Genomic DNA, 13,612 nt, shown 5'->3' with positions numbered 1-13,612 from the left:
AGACTAACCAATTTATCTGAGCATTAGCCTTCGTGAGCTATAGCTAACTTCATCAAATGCGTCCAGTGGAAAAAATGCATCCGATGAAGTGAGCTGTAGCTCACGAAAGCTTATGCTCAAATAAATTGGTTAGTCTCTAAGGTGCCAGAAGTACTCCTTTTCTTTTTGCGAATACAGACTAACACGGCTGTTACTCTGAAACCAATCCTATAACCAAGTGGCTGTGTTTGGCCAGCTTGTTCGGAGACAAGGTTGTTGAGAAAGGGATGTCTCCATGCTAGTCCTGTAAGTGAACACTATGTGGCCCAGGTCAAGATGGGGACTCTTAACCAAGAGAGCCCGAATTGCAGCCCCCCAGACTGGAGCACTGGGAAAAGACCCAATCCCAGTTTGACCCCCGGGGGTTTTGGGGTGGCAAAAGGGCACGGGCCGCATAAACCTTCCCACATGCGGCCTGAGAGTGCTATCAACCACCCCCGACCTAAGGGAGGGCATAAAGCTGGAAGGGCCTGGTGTGACTCCCACCAAGGAACAGGAGAGAAGCTGGGGCATCCATGGGAACGTTGGTGGCTTCGAACTTCCCCAGGTCACCAGCTAAAGTGACCCCGCTCAGTTCGGTCTCGAAGGGGGGAGAGATGTGATGAAGCGGGACTGTTCTTAATGTTTCCTCTGAATAGTGTGGGGGTGCCTCAGTTTCCCCTAGGCAGTTCTTAAGTATCTAGGTGGTGGGGTAAGGGTGTATGATCATTGCAGAGCCCTAGAGGGCAGGTGTGTGCAGGGGTCTGGACACAGAGAATGGCCAACACCTTGTTTCCTGGCAACTGATGGCCTGGGCCTTCCCCTCTGCAAGGTGAGAGCTAGAGGGTTGGAGAACAAAGGAATCAGGTGACCTCCTGGCCCGGGGAAAGGGACAAAGCCCAGGGGCGGGGCGGGGGTGCTGGAGAGAGTTTCAGTTTGGGACTGGCTGGGGAGGGGGAGTGAAGTGCAGACGTGGTTGTCTGGCTCACTGCCCCCTAAAATGGACCCAGCTGAGGGGTCCTGTTCTCTGCACCTACAAGCTCTGTGTTAGACCATGTTCCTGTCGTCTAATAAACCTCTGTTTTACTGGCTGGCTGAGAGTCACGTCTGACTGCGGAGTTGGCATGCAGGACCCTCTGGCTTCTCCAAGACTCCACCTGGGTGGACTTGCTGGGGGAAGCACACGGAGGGGCAGAGGATGCTGAATGCTCCGAGGTCAGACCCAGGAAGGTGGAAGCCATGTGAGCTTCTTGCCCTGCAGACAGGCTGCTTGCAGGAAGGAGACTTCCCCGGAGTCCTGACTGGCTTCATGGGGAGCAGTTCCAGAGCATCGCCCAGGGACTCCATGACACTTGGCCATGGAGAAAGTTTCTTCGTAATCCCAGATGGTTGGTAACTAGGCCTAACTCCAGGTAGTTAGGATCAGGTCTTCAAAGGTATTTAGGTTTGAGAGTTAGGTGCCTAAATATCTTTTAGGACCACAGTAAATAGGCCTGGCCCCAGGCCGTTATTAACTAGGACTAACCCCAGGCCTTAGATTCGAAGGCCCTGAAGCACAAGGATTGGTTCACTAATATATTCTTTTCCCCTCTAATGTAACTGTGGATGTTCTCTTTATCTATATGAATGTCTGCTCATTTTCGGAATCTTACTAAGCTCTTGGCCTCAATGATCTCTTGTGTCAATAAGTTCCACAGTTTAGTTATGTATTGGGTAAAAAGGGGCACTCCCTTTTATACCAGAATTAAGTAAGCAGCTCCAATGGGGATATGATACTGACTCCTTTGGAAAGCACAATCGAAGAGTTAGGTATTGTTATTATTCAGTATTTTATGTACCACTGTCATGTTCCCTCTTATAATCTCCCCTCTAAATGAATCTTTTTAATCTCTTCTCCTCCAGGAGTCACGCCGTGTCACCAAACATTTTCATTGCCTGTCTCGGGGCTTTCTCTGCTTTTCTAATATCCTTTCTGAGAGGGAACACCTAAATGAACACGGTATTCCAGGAGAGAAAATGCCATTGATGGCTATAAAGGCATTATCACAGTTTCAGTCTTACTTTTTATAATTTTTCTCATATAACCTTTCATCATGTGGGGCTTTTTATGAGCACGACTGTGCATTAAGCAGAAGTTTCCACATGTTCAGCACTGACTATCTACAGCAGTTGTGAGGGAGTTCCTGTACTGTTGGACCAGTTCTTCTACTCCTTGATCTTTTTGTTGGGTGGAGTTTCCTATATGCAGATTGCAGTATTGTTATAGCCGTGTCTGTCCCAGGATATGAGAGAGAGACAAAGTGGGGGAGGTAATATCTTTTATTGGAGCAACTTCTGTTGGTGAAAGACACCAGCTTTTGATCTTACACAGAGCTCGTCTTCAGGTCTGGGAAAGGTAATCAGAGCATCACAGCTAAACACAAAGTGGAGCAGAGCGTTAAGCATTAGGAATTAACACACTTTGCAAGAAACCATTCAAAATAAATTAACAGCTCTGCAGTGATGGGTGGGTTGCAGATTGTTGTGGTGGGACATAAAACCAGTGTCTACACGTAGGTTGTAATATTTGGCAGGGTCCAAACATTTTCCGAGCTGGACCATTGAACTGCTTGCTTCTTGCCCTGCCACAGGGAGTTGTAATTCCAGCTGGAGCAGGAAGTGGTGTCAACTGGACGGGGGTTGCTCTTGTGATTCTGATTGGTGGTGGTAGCAGTGAACATTTGTACTGGGGCAGAGCACAGAGTCACCAGTATGGGGGCGCCATGGTGCAAGGCACTGTACACCCCTAGAAGAGAGACAATCCCTGCCCTTCTGAAGGGTTGACAATCTAAAAGACCCAACACAGACCCCAGATAGGGGATGAGGATGTAACACACAAGCAAATGAGTAGGGTGAAGAATTGGCCCAGCTTGGTGGTTTAGAGGTAATGCTGCACTTGCTGGGTTTATTTAATTGGCTGTAGAGGCAGGGTGAGGAATGGGAAGAAATGGGATGTTAGTAAGCATGAAGGTGTAGGAAAAGGAAGGTGGGGAAGAGGGACAGTCCGAGCTCACCACCTGCCTAGTGATGGTCAGCAGGCTGGGTTCAGGAGTCTCATGGCTGAGGTGGGATGTAAGGCAGGATTCAAAGGAGGACAAAGTGGTGGCTGTTTGGATTTCATCAGGAAGTTTTTCCCATGTGGGAGAATCTGAGGAGCGGGGGGTAAAGGCTGGGAGTGCTGGTAGAGCGACAGGGGGTGTGGGGGTGTCCACATTGTGATAAGTGGGGGAAGGAGGGGCATAGAAGCACCTACACTAGATAAGCCACTTTTCTAGTCCCCGATCCTAGGACTACAGTTCCTGGTGTAACCTAAAGCTGCTCTAAATTATGCCAGCAGGGGCTCCCAAAACAGCCTGGTGTGGCCCCACCCACGCTCTGCCCCCAGGTCCCCTCCTGCGGTTCCCGGGATGCTCTACCCTGACCCAGGCTCGCTGGGGCTGGGGCTGGCCAACCAGCTGCGGGGACTAGGGCGGCTGGCGCTGGATCCACGCTGCCCGTTCGGCGCTCGGACTGCGCCGCCCGGTGCTCTGGGGCCGGGGGCGCTGCGGCCGCACTGCCAGCTCTGGGGCCAGTGTGGGGGTGCTTTGGGCTCCTGCAGGGGAGTGGGACAGAAGGGGAGGAGGAGGGGAAGGGCCTCGGGCAGAAGGGGAGGGGCTGGGAGCTAGCCTTCCCCTACACCCAGGAGCATGAAGCAAAGCGGGGTTAGGCAGGGCTGAGGGTTAGGACCCCCGCCTCACACTGTTACCACATTTACCTCATGCCCAGGGCTCTCACTCAGTAGCACCATCCTGCGCCCTGCATGCAAAGGCTGCATTTCAGGCTCCTCTGGCTGTCAGCACCAGGATACACTCTGCTGGGGTGCATGAGCTCCCCTGGCACTTGGCGTGACCCTGGGCTTTCATTCCAGGACAGGGGATCCCCAGGCAACTCCTGGCCTGATGGTGCTAGAGAAATCCACAATGGCATCTGGCCATTCCTTGGATCCAGGGGCCGGGTGGCCGGTGAGCCAGTGGTACGCCCCACATCGGTGCCATTCCCCACTCCACCTCCCTCGCCTCAGGTTTCCTGCATGCTTGCACTCCCCCTGCCACCCCCATCGGCATCGCTGGGGCCTTCCAGCTAGAACCAGGAAACTATAAAACTTTACAGAGTGCGGCTGGAGAGAAACAGGAATCGCTGCAGCAGCTGCCAGAAAGGCCAGTGCTGGATTCACAAGATTTTCCAGGGCTTGGACTTGCCAGGAAGGGATTTATCCATCTAGGAGGAGCCGTAAAAACTAAAATTAAATTCTTCATCTTGGGGGGAGAAAAAAAAGAAAATAACCAAGCCGGCTCCTCCAGGCCAGGTTCCTACATGCAGGGGGAGGGTCCTGAGCCAGCCACGCCTGCTCAAAACGCAGCCCCAGGTACCTCTCGGTTGCCCTGGCAGCTCTTTCTCCAGCCGAGCAAGTGACCGTGGCTCTCAGCACTGGTACCTCATGTTAACCGGCACTGCACGTCATGGAGAGTCGGCGGTGCAAGCCTTGCGTCAGCAAGGAGCTCCCAGCTTACCTTAGGGTCAGGGTCAGGGGCTGAGCAGATGGAGGTGCCGTCTCAGCACAGAGCAGGATTCAGGGCAAGGTGCCCTTCTCTCTCTCTGCTGGCTGGGGCTGGCAGCAGAGTGAACTTGCCCAGATGAGCGCTCTTGCCTTGGCATGTCCCCTCTTTTGCTGCGGCCCTGTCTGCGCTAGAAAGTTTGTCTGGGGACATTTCTGCCGGCACATAGCCACAGCCATTGCTACAGCTCTGGAGCATGTTCTCGTCAGGCTGCCCTTGCCGGTGTACCATGTCCTCACAGTAACAGGCTGCACTGGCAGAAGACATGCGGCAACGTGAGTAGGCATTCCAGTGCCGCCGTCTGGAGCACTGCCTCCTGGGAATTTTTGCAGCGCATTGTGGGATAATAGCGCTCCTCTCAGGGAATTGTGGGAACTTGACTCCAAAAGCCCACAATTCCCTCCCTTTCAGCCCATAATCTTCCTTTTTTCATGCCATTTTGTACAATTCCCACCGTCGTCTTTGTTCCATCCCAGAATCTGCTCCTCCTTGTGCTAGTTTTCAATCTCTCCCCCATCTTGCTGTCAGCAGCATGGATGCTGAAGAGATCAGCAGAGCTGTCTTGTCTGGTACAGAGACAGGGCGACTGATTCGTCTCTGCTCACAGAATGACAACTACCACAGTGGCTGGTCGGTCTGCAGTGAAAATGAGCCAACGGCGGAGGCGTGGGAGATGCAGACAGGGAATGACGGTCACCGGCTGCTGCAGGCGTCCGTGGACAAGTTGCCCCCAGGGGAGCAGAGCTTCTGGGCCCGCGCAACCAGCACCAAGTGATCGGATCTGGGCTGCTCGGCAGTGGAGGCAGAAGGCCGCATTCTTGGCGCTAGGTGCTGGGCTCACCCCAGCCCTCCAGCTCAGAGACGTCAACATGAGAGCTGCTCTGACAATAGCGAAACTGGTGGGCACTGTGCTCCGGAAGCTTGCAGTTGGTGGGTGGGCCATCGGTGTGGCACTGGAAAGTTTGCGGTCGGGGGTGCTCATCAGTCAAGTGTGCCCGGCCAGTGAGCACGTTCTGCTGCCCAGGACTGTGTCTCCCTGCAATGTGCAGGCAAAACAGGTGATTCAATGAAATGGGCTTCCCGAATTGTGTAGGGTGAGAGTTGGGATCCCCATGTCCCGGTTCTAAACCCCCACTTGTGCCTGAGCACATAAACAGAAAGGCGGACTCCTCCATGGTTATCCAGGTGTTGGTAGGTCAGCATGGACATTTTACTGCCATTAATGGTGGATGGGTAGGGAGGACACATGGTACACAGGACTCCTGGACAACAGCAAGAAAAGATTTGGCTATCGCCTTAGCAAGTGCAGGATGACCGCAGCATGTGCCTTGGGCAGATTAGAGGTAGAGATGTCTCCTGACTGGTCTGGATCTCAGTGAGTCAAATATTCCTATTCTTATTGCTGCATGGTGTGTTTTACATAGTATGTGTCAGGCCAATGGGGAAACATTCCCAGCAGGGTGGAGGGGGAAGCGGAAAGGCTGCCTGCTGACGGTGAGCAATTGCCAGAGCCCGTCGAGGTGCTGTGGCAGGACTGGAGTGTGCTGCTTTGTGTTGCATTGGGGGAATAAGCAGGCCAGGCCAGGTTATGAATTGTTATACCCTTTTATGACTTTGATGAGGGGTTCACATCGCGACACGGTGAGAGAAGGAAAATTAAAGTATGTTTTTCAAAAAATACAACTTTATTGTGCAGCAACAAACAACGCACATGACTAAATAGGAGCGTGCAAGGCGCTGGTCACCCAGGGCTGCATCACGGGTCTGTGTGTGTGTACCTCCTAGCAGCTCTCCTTATGGTCCACTGGGGCTGAGTGGAAGGAATTCTGGTGTCTTGAATGGGCGGAAGGTGTGTGCCCCTGACGCCAGGAAGAAGGAATTATCCAGGCTGCTGGGGTACAGACCGGGACGTTCTGCTCCATAATAGCTTGGAGCATCTGAGTTTGTTGTCTGAGGACCTGCGCGATGTCTTGTTGCACATCTCAATGCGTCTCTCAACCCTCCTGTCTTCCCTTCCAGCATGCATTCACCCATTCCCTGGTCTCACAGGCTCTGGACTCTGGAGCAGCTCCAAGGTGTCCTTCCTTGTGCATTTCTTTTCTTCCTTATCCTGGTCAGTCTTTCAGCAGGTGTGGAGGGGTGGCCCTTAGGATTCCTCTGACAAGGTCACCAGTAAACAACCAGCCCCCCAGCTGGTGTTAGATTGAAGGGGTTAGCAGGCTTCAAAAGAGAAGTGTCAGAAATCCCTAAAATTTCCCCCATGTAGATCTGCATGAGCATACGGGCAGGAACACACTCCTCCCGCTTGCTTCAGGGCCATGCAGCAGCACAGTACGGGGACGCTTTTCAAACCCTCTAGCCTCTATGAGGGGTAGGGGGTTGCAGGAGGAGCTCCAGGTCGTTGCAGGGAATAGCGTAGGAAACACAGCTAACGTACAGGCAGTCGTGATCCTAGTGGCTATAGCACGCATGAGCTTCAGAGAAAAAAGGGCCAAGCTAAACCCCCCAGTGCCACGAACGGAGAAGAGTTGTGGTTGCTGGCTAGTCCTGTGAGCCGGTCCAAGCCACGCCCCAAGAGCCAGCCACATTGCTCCTTCTTTCCTGTATCTAAGCACAGCCGGCAAGTTCATTTGTTTTGGACTCGGCCTTTCAGAGTGGGAAAGCAAAATACTTGGTTTTGGACGAGGAAGCCTGCAGCCAATACGTTTACAAAGCCATTTCTGCAAACTCATTTTGTCTGGCTGCCCAGTCACAGGGTTGTTCGTGAGCATTCTTCTGTATTTTGGAGCTGTTTCATCTGAAGGCTCGGGTATTCGTGTGTGTGGATTCCTTTTCCCATTCTGAATGCATTGAATTGTACTCACCTTGCTTTTATTTGACTAAAATTATTCTTTGCCTGCAAAAAAAACCTATCCCGGGTTTCTGTTACAATGTATATTTTGGAAAGCTTCTGCCTTGCTGCAAGCATTGTGTATTTTTTCCCTGTTACTGTCAGAGCATAGGTTATACCCTCAGGCACAGTCTTATATGGACAGGGCAGAGGTAGATCTAACCCTGGGCATCCATGATGAGTACTAGACTTGCTCTTAAAATAAACCAACTGCTTTAAAACAGAATCCCTTTGTTCCCGGCCCATGTGCCATTGGCCACCAGTTTGAGAGGACGAGGGAGGGAGGAGGGGAGGTGTCAGGGGCTGTGAAAAGAGTTCACGACAAGGTGTGCATTAATGGGAGCAGTAAATTACACCGACCTGAGTCCCCTTCAACAGGTTCTTTCTCTGGGCTCAGCCGGGCCTCGGAGAGCTCCTGTCTACCCTCCATGTCACCCTCCACCAGCTCTTCCTCACGGCGCAGTTCTGTGCAGATATTTTGTTGGCCTCAGGTCCAGACACAGCATTAAATCCAGCCAGCTAGGGCTACTGGAGTGGACACATGCCAGGACTGAGCGGCAGCAATGGAAAGGGATGGGGCTGCTACTCACTGGTATAAATGGTGTGGTTTATACCCATATTTATTACAGAGCTCTACAAAGTGTAAGCGGTATGGCTTATACCCGTATTTACTGCAGAGCTCTACAAAGTGTAAGGGGTGTGGCTTATACCCGTATTTACTGCAGAACTCTACAAAGTGTAAGGGGTGTGGCTTATACCTGTATTTACTGCAGAGCTCTACAAAATGTAAGGGGTGTGCCTTAAACCCATATTTACTGCAGAGCTCTACAAAGTGTAAGGGGTGTGCCTTATACCCGTATTTACTGCAGAGCTCTACAAAGTGTAAGGGGTGTGGCTTAAACCCGTATTTACTGCAGAGCTCTACAAAGTGTAAGGGGTGTAGCTTATACCTGTATTTACTGCAGAGCTCTACAAAGTGTAAGGGGTGTGGTTTATACCCGTATTTACTGCAGAGCTCTACAAAGTGTAAGGGGTGTGGCTTATACCCGTATTTACTGCAGAGCTCTATAAAGTGTAAGGGGTGTGCCTTATACCCGTATTTACTGCAGAGCTCTATAAAGTGTAAGGGGTGTGGCTTATACCCGTATTTACTGCAGAGCTCTACAAAGTGTAAGAGGTGTGGCTTATACCCGTATTTACTGCAGAGCTCTATAAAGTGTAAGGGGTGTGGCTTATACCCGTATTTACTGCAGAGCTCTATAAAGTGTAAGGGGTGTGGCTTATACCCGTATTTACTGCAGAGCTCTACAAAGTGTAAGGGGTGTGGCTTATACCCGTATTTATTACAGAGCGCTATAAAGCATCCATTGTAAAAGCATTTGTGTCACAGCACTCCAAGGAGCCATGGAGGGGCTAGGATGCTGTCACTAAGGGGAGAGGCTATGCTAATGACCAGAAAGGACTATGTGATACTGTTTTGAACCCTGAGCAGGCCCAGGGAGAAGCAGCTGTTTCCAGAAGCCTGAGCCCGTTCATGCCAAGCCAGGTGCTTGTGCCACAAGTGCCCGGCCAGCTCGCCCAACAAAGTGGATTCCTGGCTGTTTGTTTAGGGTTATCCCCGTCTCGTGGGTTAATCCCGTGACCCTCCCAGCCCTCGACACAAACACCAGACACTGTGTGGGAAGGTGTGTGGAAATCAAAGGTGTTGACCCTTTAAAAAGGGGAATTCTTGCAGCTGGGTGCTGGTGAGATGGCCCACGCTTGACCTCAGTGCTGCCTGTGGGCAGCTCGCCTGCAGCCCTTGGGGAGGGCTGGGCTGGGCCATGGCCCAGCCTGGCAGGGCTAGCTGGAAACTTGCCCCGCTCCAGGGCACTTCCTGAAGTTGTTTATCCTCCCGCGTATTATTTTGTTTGCCTGTTTATTCCTGGCTGACTTGTCTCACGGTGCTTGTATTGATTTAGTGCAGCTCGCCAAGAGCCTGTTGTACAGCGCGTCTGAGGAAAACAATAGCCCCGGCCCCTGCGCAGTGAAGGGAGCCATTTGCAGCAGCGGTGCCGGCGTTAAGCCTGGAAATGCTTGCGAGCCTCTGGAGCGGTGGGTGTCCTTCGGCTGGGCGTGGGGTGAGTCCCCCAGCCAGATTTAGTCCCTTAGAGAGAACAGAAAATACCGCACTGAAGAAAGTGACAAATGCAGAAGCCTCATCTAGTGAGTGGTGTGTTCCCCTAAGGAATGCAGTGAGGATAAACTGGGGCCTTGTCATGCCGTGGTGTGTTGCCTGCAATTGCACCTGTTTGTAGAATCCCAGGGTTGGAAGGAGGTCATCTAGTCCAATCCCCTGCTCAAAGCAGGACCAGTCCCCAGTTTTTGCCCCAGATCCCTAAATGGCCCCCTCAAGGATTGAACTCACAACCCTGGGTTCAAGCAGGCTAATGCTCAAACCACTGAGCTACCCCTGTTGCTATGGTGTGGCGGCTCCAAGGAAGGAGATGGCAGGGCCACTCTAGCCACTCCTCTCCTCTGCTCAGGATGTCTTGGAAGTGTCTCCTGGTTGGGCTGTGCGCGTGAGGCGGTGCACGTGTGCGTGTGTGGGGGAGAGATTTGGGGTATGTGACGGGGTGTGTGGCGCTGTACGATTATGCACGTGAGGGTGTCATTTTCTGGGAGGCGGGGGTTGAATTGACTCTGTTTAGATGTTCTCTGAGCAGCAGAGAAATGCAGCCAGTTCGGATGTTTGGGCAGGGCGTGGGTGGGGGAGGTGCTCTGGTGACGCCACGCTCACTTTGGCCCAAAGCTGAGGCAGTTTGTGCCCGTGAGGAGTGCGATGGCCTGTGCTGAGGGTGGGGAAGCTCCAGGTAGAAGGACAAAGTTGTGAATATTTGAAAGTGACGGAGGGAGGACTGGCTTCACCAGGCCATGTCACAGCTGGCCGTGGTACTTGGGGCGCTAAGCACTAAAAGGAAAAACAGTGCCTTCCCTTTGATGAAGATGCTGCTGCTGCCACAGGCAGGAGGAGCCATGGCAACCTGAGAAAGGAGGAGGAGGATGCCATGGCAACCAAGAAATGAGGGAGAGTTGGATAGGAGCAGTTTAACATGGGAAGGACTCTGGAGGCAATGAGGGGACCCATCCCCTTGGCACATTTAAAACTAGACTGGACAGCAGCCTAGTTAGTACCAATCCTGCCCCAGTCCTTGGCATATAGTGGGAGGGAGATCTCTTGTGCAGGGATCTGGGAGCGGGGCTGAAGCCAGGCAGGGAGGAGGAACCAAAGATGCCTGAGGTGTGAACGGAAAGGAAAGAGGCAGGAAGGTAACCATAAATGGGAGGGAAAGGGTATTTGTTCCACCCTTTTCCTTGCATACCCATACAGTCTCCGGGAGCCGTGATTGGCATGCAGCGACTGAGCTCACTCGCTCACCTGAAGACTTTATATTAGTTCTTTCTTTCTTGGTTCTTTTCCTTGGTCTGAAAATAGGCATCGAGGCTGTCTTGCTTTTTGTGAATGAGAAAACCCCTTTCATCAGCAGCATACATCCGCAACCTGCCTGTGATGCCAACAAATGCTGGACAATGGCTCGGCAGCTGGTGTGCTGAAAGCACTGCTCCTTATGCTAACCACAATTGTCTCACTGCTTTGTTAGGGGGCTTATTTCTTCACCCACTTACTTCCCTGGTCCTTCTCACATGAACAGAGAGCAACAATACCCAAAGTCCAAAGGTGGAAACAATTCGATGTTTATTGGGGTGAACTTCCAGCAAGCATGATTGCAGTTTCCTTCCTTAGTGTCCCCCTTCCCAGCTCTGACACCACAGAGCCTTACCTGTGCCCCTGTTCCCATTCCCCCCCTTAGCAAAACATGATTCCAATTTCCTCACCCCCATTCCCTGTTCCCATTCCCCCCCCCCATTACTTCCTGATTGACTGCAGACTATATAGTAAAACTTGAGTTCTGCTTAGCTATACCTTAACCAATCATTTTACTGAAATTTAACTAACCAATCCTAACATAATGTAACATGATTATTTAACCAATTATATCCCACCACCTTAATTGGTTTACACCCAGCAAAATTAATTATACAGCAGACAGAAACAATCACAGAGCCAGACAGAGATTATACAGACAAACAATAGGGAAATGGGGACTACAATGATAGAACAACACAGAAATGAGGATTTCACATCCCAGCTATTGATAAGCGAGTTCTTGCCAGACAGGATGCTATCAAACTAAGTTTCCTTTTACATCTTCTAGGCACTTCCCTTTCTCTGGAGGTGATAGGCACTATCAGGACAGGATTGTATTCCTAACAGCCCAACAGCACCTTATTTCACTGTGACTAGTTTGGAATGTGAGGATGTGACCGTTCGCTTCCCAGCTTATGGCTGCCTCTGCTGCTTAGCCAAAGGCCTTAGCCTAAGAACAGGGCCTCAGACTGTCACAGTAAGAGAAGGCCTTTACACCGGCAGACAGTGATTTTGATTCTTTCTTTTATACCTCTATAACTAGCTAAGTGATAAGAATACACCTAAATTAGAGTAAAGGCCTTTACAGACAGGCCTGAATATCTATATCCTAACATGCTTCCTTGTGCTCCCTCAGTCTGTGAGCTGCACCCACCTGCTGTGTCTCTTGTCTTATACTTGAATTGTGGGGGGGGCAGGGCCCATCTTTTCTTTAGACGTGTGTACAGCACCTTGCACAATGGGGCACTGACCTCAACCGCCCAAATACCAAATCAGCATCATCCGTGTTCCCCGGGAGAGGGCGGGGCGTATAACCTGGCAGTAGAGCTGGAGCAAGGGGAGAGGGATACTTAGGGATAGGTAAAGCCAAGACCTTTTCTTCCTGCTCAAACTGTGCTGCCTGAACTGAAACCTCTCTGCGTGGGGTAGAAGTAGGTGCCGTGGTGCACCCATGGCTCATCGCATTGCAGGGCTGGGCCTTGGGTGTGTTGTTGAACAGGAAATAGGCAGCGTGTGCAGCATAGCTGAGTTAACATTCCTGGAGAATCCTGAACTCGGGACTTCCTGACTCGTTAATAAGGGGGCCAGCAGCACAGCATCTGCATGGGCATATGGGTGGGCGAGTGGCAGTTGTGGGAGAACCACAGCTTAAGATTTTAAACAGAGAGGACAGGAAATTCACTGAGACGGCATGTTTGCCAAGTGGCGCTGGTCACACTGGCTGGGTGGTGCCAGGAGGCAGGGGGAATGTTTGCCAGATGGCGCTGGCTGTGTTGGCTGGGCGGTGCTGACGGCGTGGTCTGCGATTTGTCGGTGGTTTTGGCTGGATAACGTTAGCATCATTCACCAGGCCACGTTTGCTACATTTGCTGGATGTGATTTGGTTGGTCTTGATCCGCTAGGTGAAGGCGGAAGCTGCCTCCCAGCCCCAGGCTCCCTCCTCTCTGCCCGCCCTGGGGGACATTTGGATTTGCTTCACTGAGCTGCTAAGCCCACAGAAGTCAGGTCTAATGGCCAGGGTATCGCCTCAGGCACAGCACAGCATATTGGGAATGACCAGCAGCAACACAACCAGCCTGGAAAGGGGACAATCTGACCAGGCAAAGGGGAACTGACGTCCCAGCCTGGAAGCACTGATGCTGCTCTGATGGAGGGACTAAGCAGGGGCTTTTGCTGCCGAGAGGTGGATGTATTTCCCACACCTTCTGGCTGGTGGAGCTAGTCTGCAGCTTCTGAGAGTTACCCTTCCGCCCCCCCTCAACTTGACAGGCCTGCAAAGTGTGAGGTGTTCCTCTTGCCCTGAATTCTCATGGCTCCTCCCTTTCCAAGGTTTCAGAGTAGCAGCCGTGTTAGTCTGTATGCACAAAAAGAAAAGGAGGACTAGTGGCACCTTAGAGACTAACCAGTTTATTTGCGCATAAGCTTTCGTGAGCTACAGCTCACTTCATCGGATGCATTCAGTGGAAAATACAGTGAGGAGATTCATATACACACAGAACATGAAAAAATGGGTGTTATCATACACACTGTAAGGAGAGTGATCACTTAAGATGAGCTATTACCAACAGGAGAGCGGGGGGTGGGGGGGGAAGGGAGGGAGAA

Source organism: Eretmochelys imbricata, chromosome 9 (genome assembly GCF_965152235.1).
Source record: "Eretmochelys imbricata isolate rEreImb1 chromosome 9, rEreImb1.hap1, whole genome shotgun sequence".
NCBI lineage: Eukaryota > Metazoa > Chordata > Testudines > Cheloniidae > Eretmochelys > Eretmochelys imbricata.
This window is presented reverse-complemented; position numbering follows the sequence as displayed.